The 14,810-nt window shown below is 45.3% G+C and overlaps 1 protein-coding gene across 1 annotated transcript in view; it reads right to left on the reverse strand.

The window, feature by feature from the left end:
• Positions 1 to 14,810, reverse strand: part of MSH2 (mutS homolog 2) — a 185,331-nt gene that overhangs the window by 55,780 nt on the left and 114,741 nt on the right. The gene's annotated exons all lie outside the window — the stretch shown is intronic.

The raw sequence follows: 14,810 nt of genomic DNA on the forward strand, positions 1-14,810 counted from the left end.
AATGCGGAAGCACCTTGAAGTGTTTGCAATGCCATCCCAGTAGCGGGTCATTACACTTTAATGCCCCAAGACGGATCAGTGCTTGTTAGGCAGTGTAACGTACACATGAATAAGCAGTGGCACAGACTCGAGTGTTCATAGAGATATGCACAATAACAATTTCTGTTGAATACACACATACATTGTGAGAGTGCACACCTTTGTATTCATGGGGGGAAACAACTGCATAGGTGGGCATTCATCTAACTGACATGTTCACAGAGGTTAGCGGCTACATAGGACAGAACTCGATCATATAGAACCATACAATCACTGTTAACATTTACTATCATATAATTTATAATCCATTGAACAAACTGGATCACAATCTTGGGTCAGTACAGGTGTGGTGTGTGTGTGTGTGTATACAGTATCTCACAAAAGTGAGTACACCCCTCACATTTTTGTAAATATTTTATTCTATCTTTTCATGTGACAACACTGAAGAAAGGACACTTTGCTACAATGTAAAGTAGTGAGTCTACAGCTTGTATATCAGTGTAAATTTGGTGTCCCCTCAAAATAACTCAGAGTCATTTATGTGTAAATCGCTGGCAACAAAAGTGAGTACACCCTTAAGTGAAAATGTCCAAATTTGGCCCAAAGTGTCAATATTTTGTTTGGCCACCATTATTTTCCAGCACTGCCTTAATCCTCTTGGGCACGGAGTTCACCAGAGCTTCACAGGTTGCCCCTGGTGTCCTCTTCCCCTCCTCCACGATAACGTCACAGAGCTGGTGGATGTTAGAGACCTTGCGCTCCTCCACCTTCCATTTGAGGATTTCCCACAGATGCTCAATAGGGTTTAGGTCCAGTCTCCAAAGAGAGGGGATCATGCTCTGATTCAGTATGTCACAGTACATGTTGGCATTCATGGTTCCCTCAATGATCTGTAGCTCCCCAGTGCCGGCAGCACTTATGCAGCCCCAGATCATGACACTCCCACCACCATGCTTGACTGTAGGCAGAACACACTTGTCTTTGTACTTCTCACCTGGTTGCCACCACACGTGCTTGGCACCATCTGAACCAATTGTTTATCTTGGTCTCATCAGACCACAGGACATGGTTCCAGTAATCCATGTCCTTAGTCTGCTTGTCTTGAGCAAACTGTTTGCAGGCTTTCTTGTGCATTATCTTTTGAAGAGGCTTCCTTCTGGGATGACAGCCATGCAGACTAATTTGATGTAGTGTGTGGCGTATGGTTTGAGCACCGACAGGCTGAAACCCCCCACCACTTCAACCTCTGCAGTAAGCTGCCTATGCTGGCAGCACTCATACATCCATTTCCCAAAGACAACCTCTGGATATGACGCTGAGCACATGCACTCAACTTTTTAGTTCGACCATGGCGAGGCCTGTTCTGAGTGGAACCTGTCCTGTTAAACCGCTGTATGGTATTGGCCACTGTGTTGCAGCTCAGTTTCAGGGTCTTGGCAATCTTCTTATAGCCTAGGCTATCTTTATGTAGAACAATTTTTTTTTTCCCAGATCCTCAGAGTTCTTTGCCATGGAGGTGTCATCTTGAACTTCCAGCGGCCAGTATGAGAGAGTCAGAGCGAGAACACCAAATGTAACACACCTGCTCCCCATTCACACTTGAGACCTTGTAACGCTAACAAGTCACATGACACCGGGGAGGGAAAATGGCTAATTTGGCCCAATTTGGACATTTTCACTTAGGGGTGTACTCACTTTTGTTGTCAGCAGTTTAGATATTAATGGCTGCGTGTTGAGTTATTTTGCGGGGGCAGCAAATTTACACTGTTATTACAAGCTGTACACTCACTACTTTGCTACAATGTAAAGTGTCATTTCTTCGGTGTTGCATGAAAATGTATAATAAAATCTTTATAAAAATGTGAGGGGTGTACTCACTTTTGTGAGATACTGAATATCCTTTGTGGCCTATACGGGAAGATCTTTAAAAGATAGTTATTGGGCTTAGAGTTCAGCTTTAAATCTGATACAATAACAGAACCAAGAGCGCTTTCTTTCTCGCAGACACGGGAAGCCGGTGATCTCTTCTGTGTGCGACAAAAAGAATCTCGCCAACCTGAACAGCAGCTGGGGAAAACGCATTTAGTCAGATTTTCCTCGGGGAAGCGGGCATTTGTTTCATTTTAATAATTCACAGAGTGCTGTCATCACTCCGTTCTATTGTGCAGTTGCTAGAACACCATCTCGTTATGTTCCATGGACATATTGTGTAAATAACGATCAAGATAACACTAGAAGGTTTCGCCTGCACACAGAGCACCTGGCAGCTGAACAAAGCGGCTATGCTCCGAGCAGGTGGCCAAGTGTCTCCTGGGAATAATAACACTAGCCGGGGTTCACGCTCATTTGGGCAGAAATAACGTCCTGAAAGATATACTAATCAGCCGTTTCCACATTGTACGACTCTCGCTGCTGCTTTACCCGTCAGCAGACCTGGATATTTAGTCTTATCAGTAAATCATCATTCGCTGTGTCTAATGCCAATATCCCCACAATAGAGTCGCTCGATGCTACACTTGCAGTCAATGGGGAGGAACTGCCAGCTGTCTATACAAGTCAACGCCTTTCACAAAGAAATCTTTCAGAAAAGTCATTTGCTGCAGAAAGCGCACATCATTTTGTTACAGTGCAATAAAGAAGTCTGATACATGAATGGCTAGGTTTTACGCTGCTATTGAGAAATTTCAGAGCTTTAGCCTAGACAAGGAAAGGGGGCCTGCTAAAGGCCCTTCGCACTGAATATGCCGCGATACCCATTACTATAATGCACACAGATGAAGGGTCTGGCTGGTAGCAAGATCCCAAATTAAAGCTGGCCTATGCTTTATGCATGTAACGTTAGTGCTAGTGTAGCGCTACCCCCATAGGAGTTGTGTAGCAGTGGGGAACCCTGACATCAGCAGCCAGTCGCACAGCATTTCCTTCTTGCATCAGACACAAATCAGACCTTCCCTACTAGCGGCCAGTGACATCACTCTGGCGAGCCAGTGACATCAGTGGAGGGAAGCGGAGGAGGGGCGAGCACTGTGTTGACATATGGGCTCTTCTCCATACTAACAAAGCCCCGGGGGAGGAATGGGACGCCCCGGCTGAGCACTTCCCTGTACACCCAACACTTGACAAAGGAGCGCGCAGGTCTGTTTGAGACTTGGCGCATGCTCAGAAACGCGTTGTGTCCTCGGTGTCTGCCTCTGACGTCACGCGCTGCTGCGTCCCCACAAGCTGTCTCGACTGGCTGAATTGTGTCTCTACAGATCGCTAAACACAGCTGATTTTGTTCCCAGTGCTTCACCGCTGATATTGCTGACATCTCCACGTACAGCTCTGCCTGTCAATGGGACTAAAAGCGGACGGTATACCCGCACAGCTCTCAATTCTTATGTAAGTGAGACTTTTATCTGTTTAATAAATAAATGCTTTACACTGACTTGGCGCTCCTCTATGTTTTTCTTTCTGCATATGAGCCGACTTCACTCCAAGAAGAGCTGCCGCCAGTAATATTGCAGAGACTATGGGTTTTCCATTTGCTACAACAAATACCGTATATACTCGAGTATAGGCCGACCCGAATATAAGCCGAGGTCCCCAATTTACCCCCAAAAAACTGGAAAAAATTATTGACTCGTGTATAAGCCGAGGGTGAGACATGCCTGTCCATCCCTGTGTGTCGTCCATCCCTGTGTGTGTCCATGCATCCGTGTGTGTGTGTGTCCATGCATCCGTGTGTGTGTGTGTGTGTGTGTCCATGCATCCGTGTGTGTGTGTGTGTCCATGCATCCGTGTGTGTGTGTGTCCATCCATCCCTGTGTGTGTGCATGCATCCGTGTGTGTGTGTGTGTGTGTGTGTCCATGCATCCGTGTGTGTCCATCCATCCCTGTGTGTGCATGCATCCGTGTGTGTGTGTGTGTGTGTGTGTGTGTGTGTGTGTGTGTGTGTGTGTGTGTGTGTGTGTGTCCGTGCAGCCTACCTGTGTCCAGCCTGCCTGTGTCCGTCCAGCCTGTGTCCGTCCAGCCTGTGTCCGTCCAGCCTGTGTCCGTCCCGGCCTGCGTCCCGTCCCGGCCTGCGTCCCGTCCCGGCCTGCGTCCCGTCCCGGCCTGCGTCCCGTCCCGGCCTGCGTCCCGGCCTGCGTCCCGGCCCGTCCCGCAGCTCTTCGTCGGTGGCCATTCTAGGATTCAAAAGCCGCGCCTCCGTCGGTGATAGGCGGAACACTCAATTTCCCACTGACTGCTGGGAAATTGAGTGTTCCGCCTATCGGATGTCCGTGATAGGCGGAACACTCAATTTCCCAGCAGTCAGTGGTCCGCCTATCATGGACGTCCGCTCATCCTCATACTACGGACGAGGATGAGAGGACGTCCGTGATAGGCGGAACACAGACTGCTGGGAAATTCAGTGTTCCGCCTATCACAGGCGAAGGCGGAGACGGAGGCGCGGCCTTTGAATCCTAGAATGGCCGCTGTCTGTCTGCTCGACACGCTGATCGGGCAGACAGACAGCGATGACTCGAGTATAAGCCGAGGGGGGCACTTTCAGCCTCAAAAAAGAGGCTGAAAATCTCGGCTTATACTCGAGTATATACGGTAAGCGATTCCCTCTGGATTTATCATACTATTTAAAGTACTTTTACATTTTTATATCTTTGAATGAACTCTTGTTATCAGACTGGTCTAATTAGGCATTTATGGTCTTAAAGCACCAGCACCTTGCATTGTTTTTGTTTACAAATCAGACCTTTGGCTTGTTTTTGTAGTTTTTTTTATATTAGGGGATAACTTGGATGGGGTAAGAGATTATGGGATGCGCAACTTGCAAAACGTCTATTAAAACAGAACCAGGGACAACTTCCTCCCCATTTACAGATTCCTTCTCTTCCTTGGCTCCTTTGCACATCATCTTCTGCTGGGTTCACTCCTTTGAGAACTAACAGTCTCCAACTAGCTCAGCAACAGCCCATTACTGGCTAGGAACCGCAGGCCCTCAGTGAAGTAGCACATGTGGAGTGAACTGCATCTTGCACCACCTTCTGCTCCCCTGTAGAAGGCTAACTCCGCTCTACTGCTTGCAGAAATTCTAGCCCACCTGGCTGCTTTGTCTTCTCAGTTCTCCTGACCGACATGCACAAGGAGATTCCCCAGGCCAAGGTTGGATAAAGACTTGGCACAATGCTGTCTTCAAGAGAGACTTGCTATAGTTGGCAGTCTCTTCCCTTCTCTGTCCCTGCACTATGCAGATCTACTCTGTCTCTCCTTGCTCCCGCTGCCTCTCCGGTTAGGGTCCCTCCAACTGCCTCCTGTGGTGGGATCCTTCCAGGCCAGTTTCCCGAGCTCCAGACCAAAGGTAAAACCCCTCCCTCCCTGTCAGGGGTCCCTCAAGGACCACCAACAGCCTCTTCTCAGCACTGCTTCTTCATCTTCCACCTGACTCCCCTGCTGGAATGGCTTATGTCTCTTTAAGGGCTCCTTTGTTCCCTGTCAGGCCCACTCCCTGGATATTGGCTAAGGGCCCCTAAATATTCAACTCCTCCTAGCTTCCACCCACTATCTTCTAGAACAGTGATGGCGAACCTTGGCACCCCAGATGTTTTGGAAATACATTTCCCGTTATGCTCACCTACACTGCAGAGTGCATGAGCATCATAGGAAATGTAGTTCCAAAACATCTGGGGTGCCAAGATCCGCCATCACTGTTCTAGAATATTCTTCAACATTCTAGAAAAAGGGGGAAGGCACCAGAGAGCTGCCAGGATGAGCCATCCAGCTCTGGCCTCTAATAATCCTGACCCAGATTCAGTGACTCAGGTTTATTCCTGTGCCAGACTAGAGTTTGCCTACTCTCACTACTAGTAGCCCACACTAGAGCAGCCTTTCTCAACCTTTTTACCTCAGGGGAACCCTTAAATTATTTTCAGGTCTTGGAGAACCCCTGATAAAAACCCATTCATTGGGGGTCAGTGGAAACAATGCCCTTTACTTTGGTAGTCAGTGTAAGAATAACCCCCTTACAGAGAACTATAACGATCATTGGTGTCATACCACTGGCCCCTCCAAGTGGCATTGGCTAAGAATTATGTAGGCACCATCAAACAGGAGGTAAATCAGCCACAGCTCAAGGAAACCCTAGCCACCTCTGGAGGAATCCTAGGGTTCCACAGAACCCTGGTTGAGAATGGCTGCACTAGCGGGTGCTACACTAGCATTTACATACCTAACAGCTTACATGGAACTTACTGGCTGCCGCTGCTCAGGGCTGACATGTAAAATGTTTAACCAGTGCCACATTGCCACTGTTTACACACTAATGATGCTTACAGCTCCTCCTGAATGAGCCTCATGTGGCACGGGTGCATGCACAGACCTCAGCCAATTCTGAATGACTTAGGGCAGATTCCAACTGTTGGTTTTTCAGGTGGACATGTTTGGAAGTGCCATGTGAGTCTATGAGCAGGCTGATTTACACTTATGTCCATTTACACCCATCTACCTCCATGTCCCATCCAGGTCTGGAAAAAAAAAAAAAAATTTACCTAAACATGACGCATTGGAGATTGGAGCCTGATCTAAACAAAAACACAAGTCAGTGTACGTCAAGCCATCCATAAAGCTATCATGGGTCTGCCTGTATCCACCACAAACTGAACAGGAACAGATGTAAAAAATCTGACATTGCTCCCGTTCAGCTCAAATTCGCAGAGGATCTGCTTTCTGATTGTATATGAGGCCTCTTTCACGTGGGGTGGAATTCACTCACTTGCTCAGTGTGAGATCGCTCCGCTGAGCAGAGGGCCAGGTAACAGGTCCATATCCACTGTGCTCTATGGGCGGTCGGATGTAAATGGACCGGCTGTCTATTTACAATCCAACTGCCCTCTGATCTGACCAGACAGAGATGAACAGATTCCCTTCCGTTTATTCTAGCAGATCGGATTGGATGTAGGCAGGTGTAAATGGACACGAGTCCCTGAAAAACGAACAGGCGGACCCTATAAGACTGCTACTGTGAAAGGTGATCGATTGTGTGCACAATCAGCTGGCATTTTCAGCTGTCATCAGCCTGACACAGATGAGCCTTCACCTGCCGCCTCTCACTAAGTCATTTGCTACAAGTTACAATATTGCAGTCAGATCATTGGGGGATAGGAGCAATGCTATATCCTGGCCTAGGCCGGCAAGGCCCAGGCCTAGAGGGGCACTTTGCAAGGGGGCAGCACGGAAAGAGTTCCCGCCGGCTTGCTCTACATTGTTAGTGTAACGTCAGTCTTATGGGGTGGAATGGGGTGGACTGAGGTGAGAGGCAAAACCTAGTCTTTCCCTTTAGATAAGATTTCCCTTCACTTCCCGCCCCATAGCCAAACAGGAAGTGAGAGGAGATATATGGTAATTAAGGTAATCCATTGCCCCCCCCCCCCCCAATCTAGTGTCCCCACTCGAAAATTTCAGTGCAGGTCTTAAATAGCAAGGGGTGTGGCCTTGACAGGCAGGGGTGGGTCATTTTTAATTTAGGGAGTGCACGAGTTTAGTCAGGCCCAGGGCAGCACAAAACCTAAATACACTACTGGATAGGAGACTGGGGAAATGCTACCTGCTGCAGACTGGTGACACCACCCTACTCAAGGCAAAGTCACTTACTAGAATCCACAGGCAGCTATTTAATAACTAAAAGGTACATTTTATGACAGATCATACTGCTATTGTATAATGTGACATGGCAGAGTTACTGACAAGACTGTTTTAATACCCATAAAAGCACTAATATGCAGTACTATATTGTATAGGATTAATTTTGTGGCAATGTAATTATATGATCTAGCCCCATAATAAAGATTTCTGCTTGACCTACTTCAGATGATAGGGCACATGAGCAAAAATTCATGAGGACTGCAGAACATACGCAGCTTAAAGAGGAAGTAAACGTTGGGGATTTTTTTTCACCCTTTCGTATGTTAAAATGTATCTGCAAAGGAAGCCATCGTCGTCCCAGCTGGAGGCCACATTCATCTTCGCCCGTCTTACTTCCAGGGTCAAACTCTCTGGATGAGTGACTGGCCAGAGCCACGTGACATCACTCCCACGCTTGCGTGTCGGAGCAGCTGGTCAGGGAACATGCTTCCGAAGAAACGGCACAGGTGCAGTATGCAGTATACAGTAAATATCTCCTAAAAGGTGCACGTTTAGGAGATATTTACAGTACCTACAGGTAAGCCCTATTCTAGACTTACCTATAGGTACAAAGAATACATGAAGGTTTACCTCCTCTTTAAACCCGGAAATTTGGAGATAAAAATATTTGTGATTTGCAGATTCACCTGCAGTGTGGCCAACATGAAAGTATAGATGCAGGTTAGTTGGTCTGTGAAAGTCTGAAAGCTGCAATAAATCAGCAAAATCATTTATATCAGCAACTGGCATACTTATTTTCTTTAATTTTCCAGATTAGCAGTGAGGGATGAGCGATTCCTTCTCAACGCGTTTCATGGACTGCATAGACCACTTCCTCAGGAGACTGACATGATACATATAATTGGCAATATGCATCAAGGTTAACTCAGCCGATTTTATATGTGCAATGGAAAGCCAAAGAAGGTATGAATCATGCAAACCCCAAATCAGCCAACAAAACCCCAATGGGATAATCAGGACAGCTAAGAACATTAAGATAATATATGAACAGGCATGTATTGAACATAATTTCAAACCAAAAAGATGGCTGGGGTTGACGTAAGACCATCCCAAAGCAGGTGTGGTCGCAGGCCACGTGCCATATGTGGCCCACGGGTCGGCGGTTGGGCACCATTAGTGTAAAGGGACCACACCTACTGAGATCCTTGTCTATTGGGGCAGATTTAGTTCACTGATGTAATAAAAACACCATTGACTAAAGCCAATGTGAAACAGACGTAGGCTACCATGGTTTATAGATTAAAAAAACATAAGCAAATCCTGTTCCAATAAAGAGTGATCAATGACAAGTGCAGCATGCTTGGAACCATTGAGACTTTCGTAAAATAGGGTTTCGCCATGGCCCAGGCACCACAGGGGAAAGGAGCATCACAGAAAGGGTTGTTTTATTCCAAAACAATGCTGCATCAATCACAGCTTTCGATATAATTGCAACTGTTGGCGAGGGAAGCTATGTTGTTTTAAACTTCTGGAGTGGAGTCTTTGATGGCAGGTTTCCTGGAAGCGCTACCCTGCCAATTAAATACTGCTTCCTATTATATTCTACCTCTCTTTGTACAAGAGAAGAAAAATCGTTCCAACTTACACCGATGTTCCTCAGTGACAACTGAGCCAATAAACATCCTCTCAAGTGTACAGGTTAATTTGCTAGTTCTGGTGTCCTGCCAAAAGGCAAAAATCTAGGGAGGTATACAAGACCGGATCAGGCCACAAATATGGCACATCCAAAAAAAAAAGTCTTGATTATTGGATGAACCAACGACTGATTATCTTTAGAAGTAGTGATATCTTGTTTTGAATATACATCTTCTTTAAATTTTAAGTGGACCTTTGAAGCCCATAATAGATAAAACCTAGTTTTCAGGTTACCAATTTCAAAGAAATAACAGTCTAGAGCTCTGTGGAGTGTCCTGCATATTCATAAATGGTCAGTCTGTAACATGTAAAATGTTAGAATGAATGTCAGTTTCCTGTGTTCAAAGTGTGAAAAGGGGATTTTTCGGTCATAACTTGGAAAGGAATGAAGCATTTGTAACCTCTGTGATTAAAATAAAACGGCCTCTCTTTAGGCTGTGTTCACACATGGTCCGGCTGCAGGTTTGCAGTTCAGTGTTTCTGTTCACCGGTTCAGATACTTTTTTTGACGGAATTGGCCCCTGAATCTGACCCTAAAACGCACAGGACCCTTTTCAAAACCATACCGTGGCTGCCCTGGACATGTGCAAACCAGTACTATTGAGAGCCGATCACATTCACATCTAATGTAAATTGGATGCCATTAAAAATGCATCCAATTCGCATATGTGAACATGGCCTTACTTTAACTACTTCAGCCCCAGAAGGTTCTACCCCCTTCCTGACCAAGCCTTTTTTTGCGATACGGCACTGTGATTGACAATTGCGTGGCCATGCGACACTGTCTTCCCCCCCCCCCCCCCCCCACAAATAGAGCTTTCTTTTGGTGGTATTTGATCACCTCTGCATTTGTTATGCTATAAACAAAAAAAGTGACAATTTTGAAAGAAAAACACAACCTATTTTTTACTTCTGCTATAATACATATCCAAAAAATAAATTCTTCATCAGTAGGCCACAATGTATTCTGCTTCATGTTTTCGGTAAAAAATATCCCAATAAGCGTATATTGATTGGTTTGTGCAAAAGTTATAGCATCTACAAACTATGGGATAGATGTATAGACTTTTTTTTGTTCTTACTAGTAATGGCAGCAATCAGCGATTTTTTTATTTATTTTTTTACTGTATTTTGGCGGACAAATCTGACACTTTTATGTGTACCAGTGACACCAATACAGCGATTACAGCTTAAAGCGGTTGTAAACCCGCTGTGTTTTTTTTTTCCCACCTGCAAAGGAAAAGCATAATGAGCTAGTATGCACCGCATACTAGCTGAATATGAAATACTTACCTTAGAACGAGGCCCCGACATCTGGCCCGATCCACGCCGAGGGACCTGACATGTTCCCTTGGCGTGTCTTCCGGGTATCGCGGCTCCGGCCACTCACAGCGCCGTCACTCCCGCGCATGCGCGTGGGAGATTTCTTCCCGGCAGGGTCCGGCGCTGTAAAAAAAATGCACCATCACTGTGTAGCAAGCAGCTTGCTATGGGGCACCCGAGCCAAGCTGCAGCTCCATATATTCATTCAAACACCGAGCTGTGGTTCTGCTCCGCCCCCTCTCTCTCCTGATTGGCTGAGTTTTAATGTCAACAGTGGGAGCTAATGGCGCCGCTGCTGTGTCTCAGCCAATCAGGAGGGAGCGTCCCGGACGGCCGAGGGACTCGTGGACATCGCTGGATAGAGAGAGCGCTCAGGTAAGTATTAGGAGTGCTGCTCAGAGGTTTTTTTTATACTTATGCATAGAATGCATTAAGAAAAAAAAAAAAACTTCTGTTTTTGCAACTAATTCCCAAACTGAAAGCATCTGATGGAGGTTGTGATATTAAAATGATAAGTTCATCTTCTGGAAACCAACACTTTCCACCCCCCATTTAGGCTTCATGTACACTTGAACTACTTTGACCACCGGCCGGGTGTACTTGGACACATAGGCTTTTACGGAATTGAGTTTAGGAGCTTTGGCAAAAAAACATCAAAGGCTCCTAAAAAGCGGCTAGTGGAGCCCTGGGGTGGAATATGCAACACGTTCCCGGCCCTGCTGCCTCTCCCCCACCTCATTGTGACAGCTGACAAGGGCTTCACCCACAAAGTAGCATCATTCAGTTTCCTGTGAATGAATAAACTACAAGTACTGTTGGCCACTGCGGCAGACGGCCTGTAGTTTTGAATGAACAGATGAGCACCCTTGTTGTCCATTATTAACCCCGCAGCTTTCAAACTGACAGCCCATATGGAGGTATGGGCTGAAAGCTGTGGGGCATGCTCGCAGAATTCTGACTTTGCGTCCCTGATCACGGGTACGATGCTTTTCAGGCTTCTGCAGGAAAAAAAAAAAAAAAAAATATCTTTTCCTGCAAAAATGTGTATTTATTATTTTTTCTAAAAAGGTGAACTTATCCATTAACCACTTCAGCCTCGGACCATTTTGCTGGTCAAAGACCAGACCACTTTTTGCGATTCGGCACTGCGTCGCTTTAACTGACAATTGCGCGGTTGTGCGACGTGGCTCCCAAACAAAATTGACGTCCTTTTTTTCCCCACAAATAGAGCTTTCTTTTGGTGGTATTTGATCACCTCTGCGGTTTTTATTTTTTGTGCTATAAACAAAAATAGAGCAACAATTTTGAATTAAAAAAAAAAATGCATTATTTTTTACTTTTTGTTGTAATAAATATCCCCCCCCCCCCAAAAAAAAAAAATTATATATATATATATATATATATATATATATATATATATATATATATATATATATATATATATATATATATATATATATATATATATATATATATATATATATATATATATATATATTTTTTTTTTTTTTTTTTTTTTTTCCCCCCTCAGTTTAGGCCGATACGTATTATTCTACATATTTTTGGTAAAAAAAAAAAAATAAAAAAAAAAATAATCGCAATAAGCAATTGTTGATTGGTTTGCCCAAAAGTTATAGCGTTTACAAAATAGGGGATAGTTTTATGCCATTTTTATTAATAATTTTTTACTAGTAATTTTTATTGTTACTGCGACATTATGCGGACACATCGGACATTTTTGACACATTTTTGGGACCATTGTCATTTATACAGTAATCACTGCTATATAAATGCAGGGATTCCTGTGTAAATGACACTGGCAGTGAAAGGGTTAACCAGTGAGTGGCAGTGTAGGGGTTAAGTGTTCCTAGGGGCGTGTTACTAACTGTTGGGGGCTGGGCTTTCATTTAGTGAACACTGATCTCTGCTCCAATCACATGGAGCAGAGATCAGCGTCACTTGTTGGTAGGCAGAACAGGGAGATGCTCTTTACAACAGCATCTCTCTGTTCAGCCGCCCCGTGAGACGATCGCGGGTATGCCCACGGCGATCGTGTCCGCGTGACCCACGACCGGACTCACAAGGGGTCCCAACCAGCATGCAAGCGCTCGCGATGGCAGGGCAGCATTAAAGATTGGACGTACCTGTACGCCAATATGCCTGCCCATGCCATTCTGCCGACGTACATCGGCGTGCGCTGGTCGGGAACCGGTTAAGGAACATTACCCGTTTCATTCACACCTGTGACAAACATTTCATGTATATTGTAGTAATGTAAAAGTCTACAGAAGAGCTAAAGTGCCCAGCAAAAGACACGCCATCCAATATACCAAGATGACCTGAGCAACAGCGGCTCCCAGAACACTTCAAGAGTGCCCACATCAAATCATTCTCTGCAGCCATTACCTTTTGTACCACCACCCCCTCCCTTTAGAATGTAAGCTCTACGAGCAAGGCCCTCCTGTCACTTCTGTATTGAACTGTACTGTAATAATTTTGTCCCCCCCCCTATACATTGTAAAGTGCTGCGTAAACTGTTGGCGCTATATAAATAGTGTATAATCAGTGCTCGACAAAACCCGGCCGCCAGGTCGCATTGGCGACTAGAATCAGCGACCTTGCGCCTGGGGCAGCATAGCTGGGGGTATCCCGTCTCCGTGGGTCAGAGAGACCTCACATCTCATATTTACACTAAAATGCAATTTAAAAATGTCCCTCTAAGAGCTATGGGCAATGACTTGGAGACAGGTGGGGGGCTGGGGGCTATCTTCCCCTCACTCGTCTCCATGTCAGGCCAGGGACAGGTCCAGATCGCCGTCACGGACCTGGCTCCTAACTTTTTTAGCTGGCTCCTAGATTCCAAGCAAATTTGTCAACCCCTGTGTATAATAATAATAAAAAAAAGAGTGATGCTCAAAGGGGCGAGTATTCTTCCTCTTTTACAAAAAGCTGCTGCTGTAAAACTCTCCAACCAATTGACAGGATCACTTTAAAGTGGTTGTAAACCTCAGACATGAAATATGAACAAAGCATATCCCTCTATAGTGTGTACTTGTCTCAATTAAAGCGGTCGTATACCTTGTTTAGTATTTTTACCTTTTATTTTTACTTTTTTTATTTTATTTTTATTTTTACTTGTTTAGTATTTTTATTTGTAGGTAAAATGAATATCTCCTGGGTCCAAACTTCAGCAGAGGGAAATCGCGTTTTCTGGCCCCCAGCAGGAATGTCTTCTCATGTGTCCCTCCCGGGTGAGGTCCCTCTACAGGAAGATCCTTCTCCTGCACCGCACACTGCCCCTCCACCTGAAAGCTCTGGGCGACCAATACATGGAGGAGGAATTCAGAAGGCACAAAGATGTCAGCCCAGCGGAAGGAAACTATTTATGACGGAGTGGGAGGATTATGCTGCAATAATGTGGGAACAAGCCAAATCCCGTCTCCATAATCCAGACACATAGAAGATAACATTTGGAGCCAGCCTATCAGAAGAGAAGCTGGATTTACTCAGCACAGAGCAGATTGGACCGTTAAATGAACTCATGCAGGAGGCCACTAAACCTAAGCAGCAGTTTGAGGTGGCCAAAGATTTGAAAGAAAGAAGACAAACTGCAAGAAAAAGATTTCACTCTGGAAAGCCATTTTTTCTTTTATTTTTTGTATTAAAGTGATGTTAAAAGGTATTTTTTTTTAAAACGAATATCCCCTAAACCTGTACGGTTTAGGAGATATTCACTTTGCATGCAGCTGCTGACGTCAGCAGCGCATGCGCTGTGAAGGTCCGACAGACTCTGCCAGACCTTGCCAGAAAGAAGTCTCCTGCGCGCATGCGCGGGAGTGACTACATCGCAGTATTTGTAGCTGGTGGCATTTAAAAAAAAAAAAAAACGGCGGAACTCCCGCTTTAAGGGCACCAAGTCTAATTTCTGTATGTTGCCCTGTTTCTCTGCTATCAGCGTGAATCAATTCTGACAAATTTTTAATGACACCAAGAGATAAAAGGTGACAAGGGAGAGATCTCCAGCACACAGCCTCAGCTCTGACCCTGTGTGCTGTATGAAGGGGGTGTTACTTTCCGTAAGTCCGTGTTCAGAACTTTCCTCACTGAGCTTTGCAGAGTAACTTCAGCTCTATCCC

This window comes from Lithobates pipiens, unplaced genomic scaffold (assembly GCF_037356315.1).
Source record: "Lithobates pipiens isolate NorthernLeopardFrog02 unplaced genomic scaffold, aLitPip1_a1.2 Scaffold_18, whole genome shotgun sequence".
NCBI lineage: Eukaryota > Metazoa > Chordata > Amphibia > Anura > Ranidae > Lithobates > Lithobates pipiens.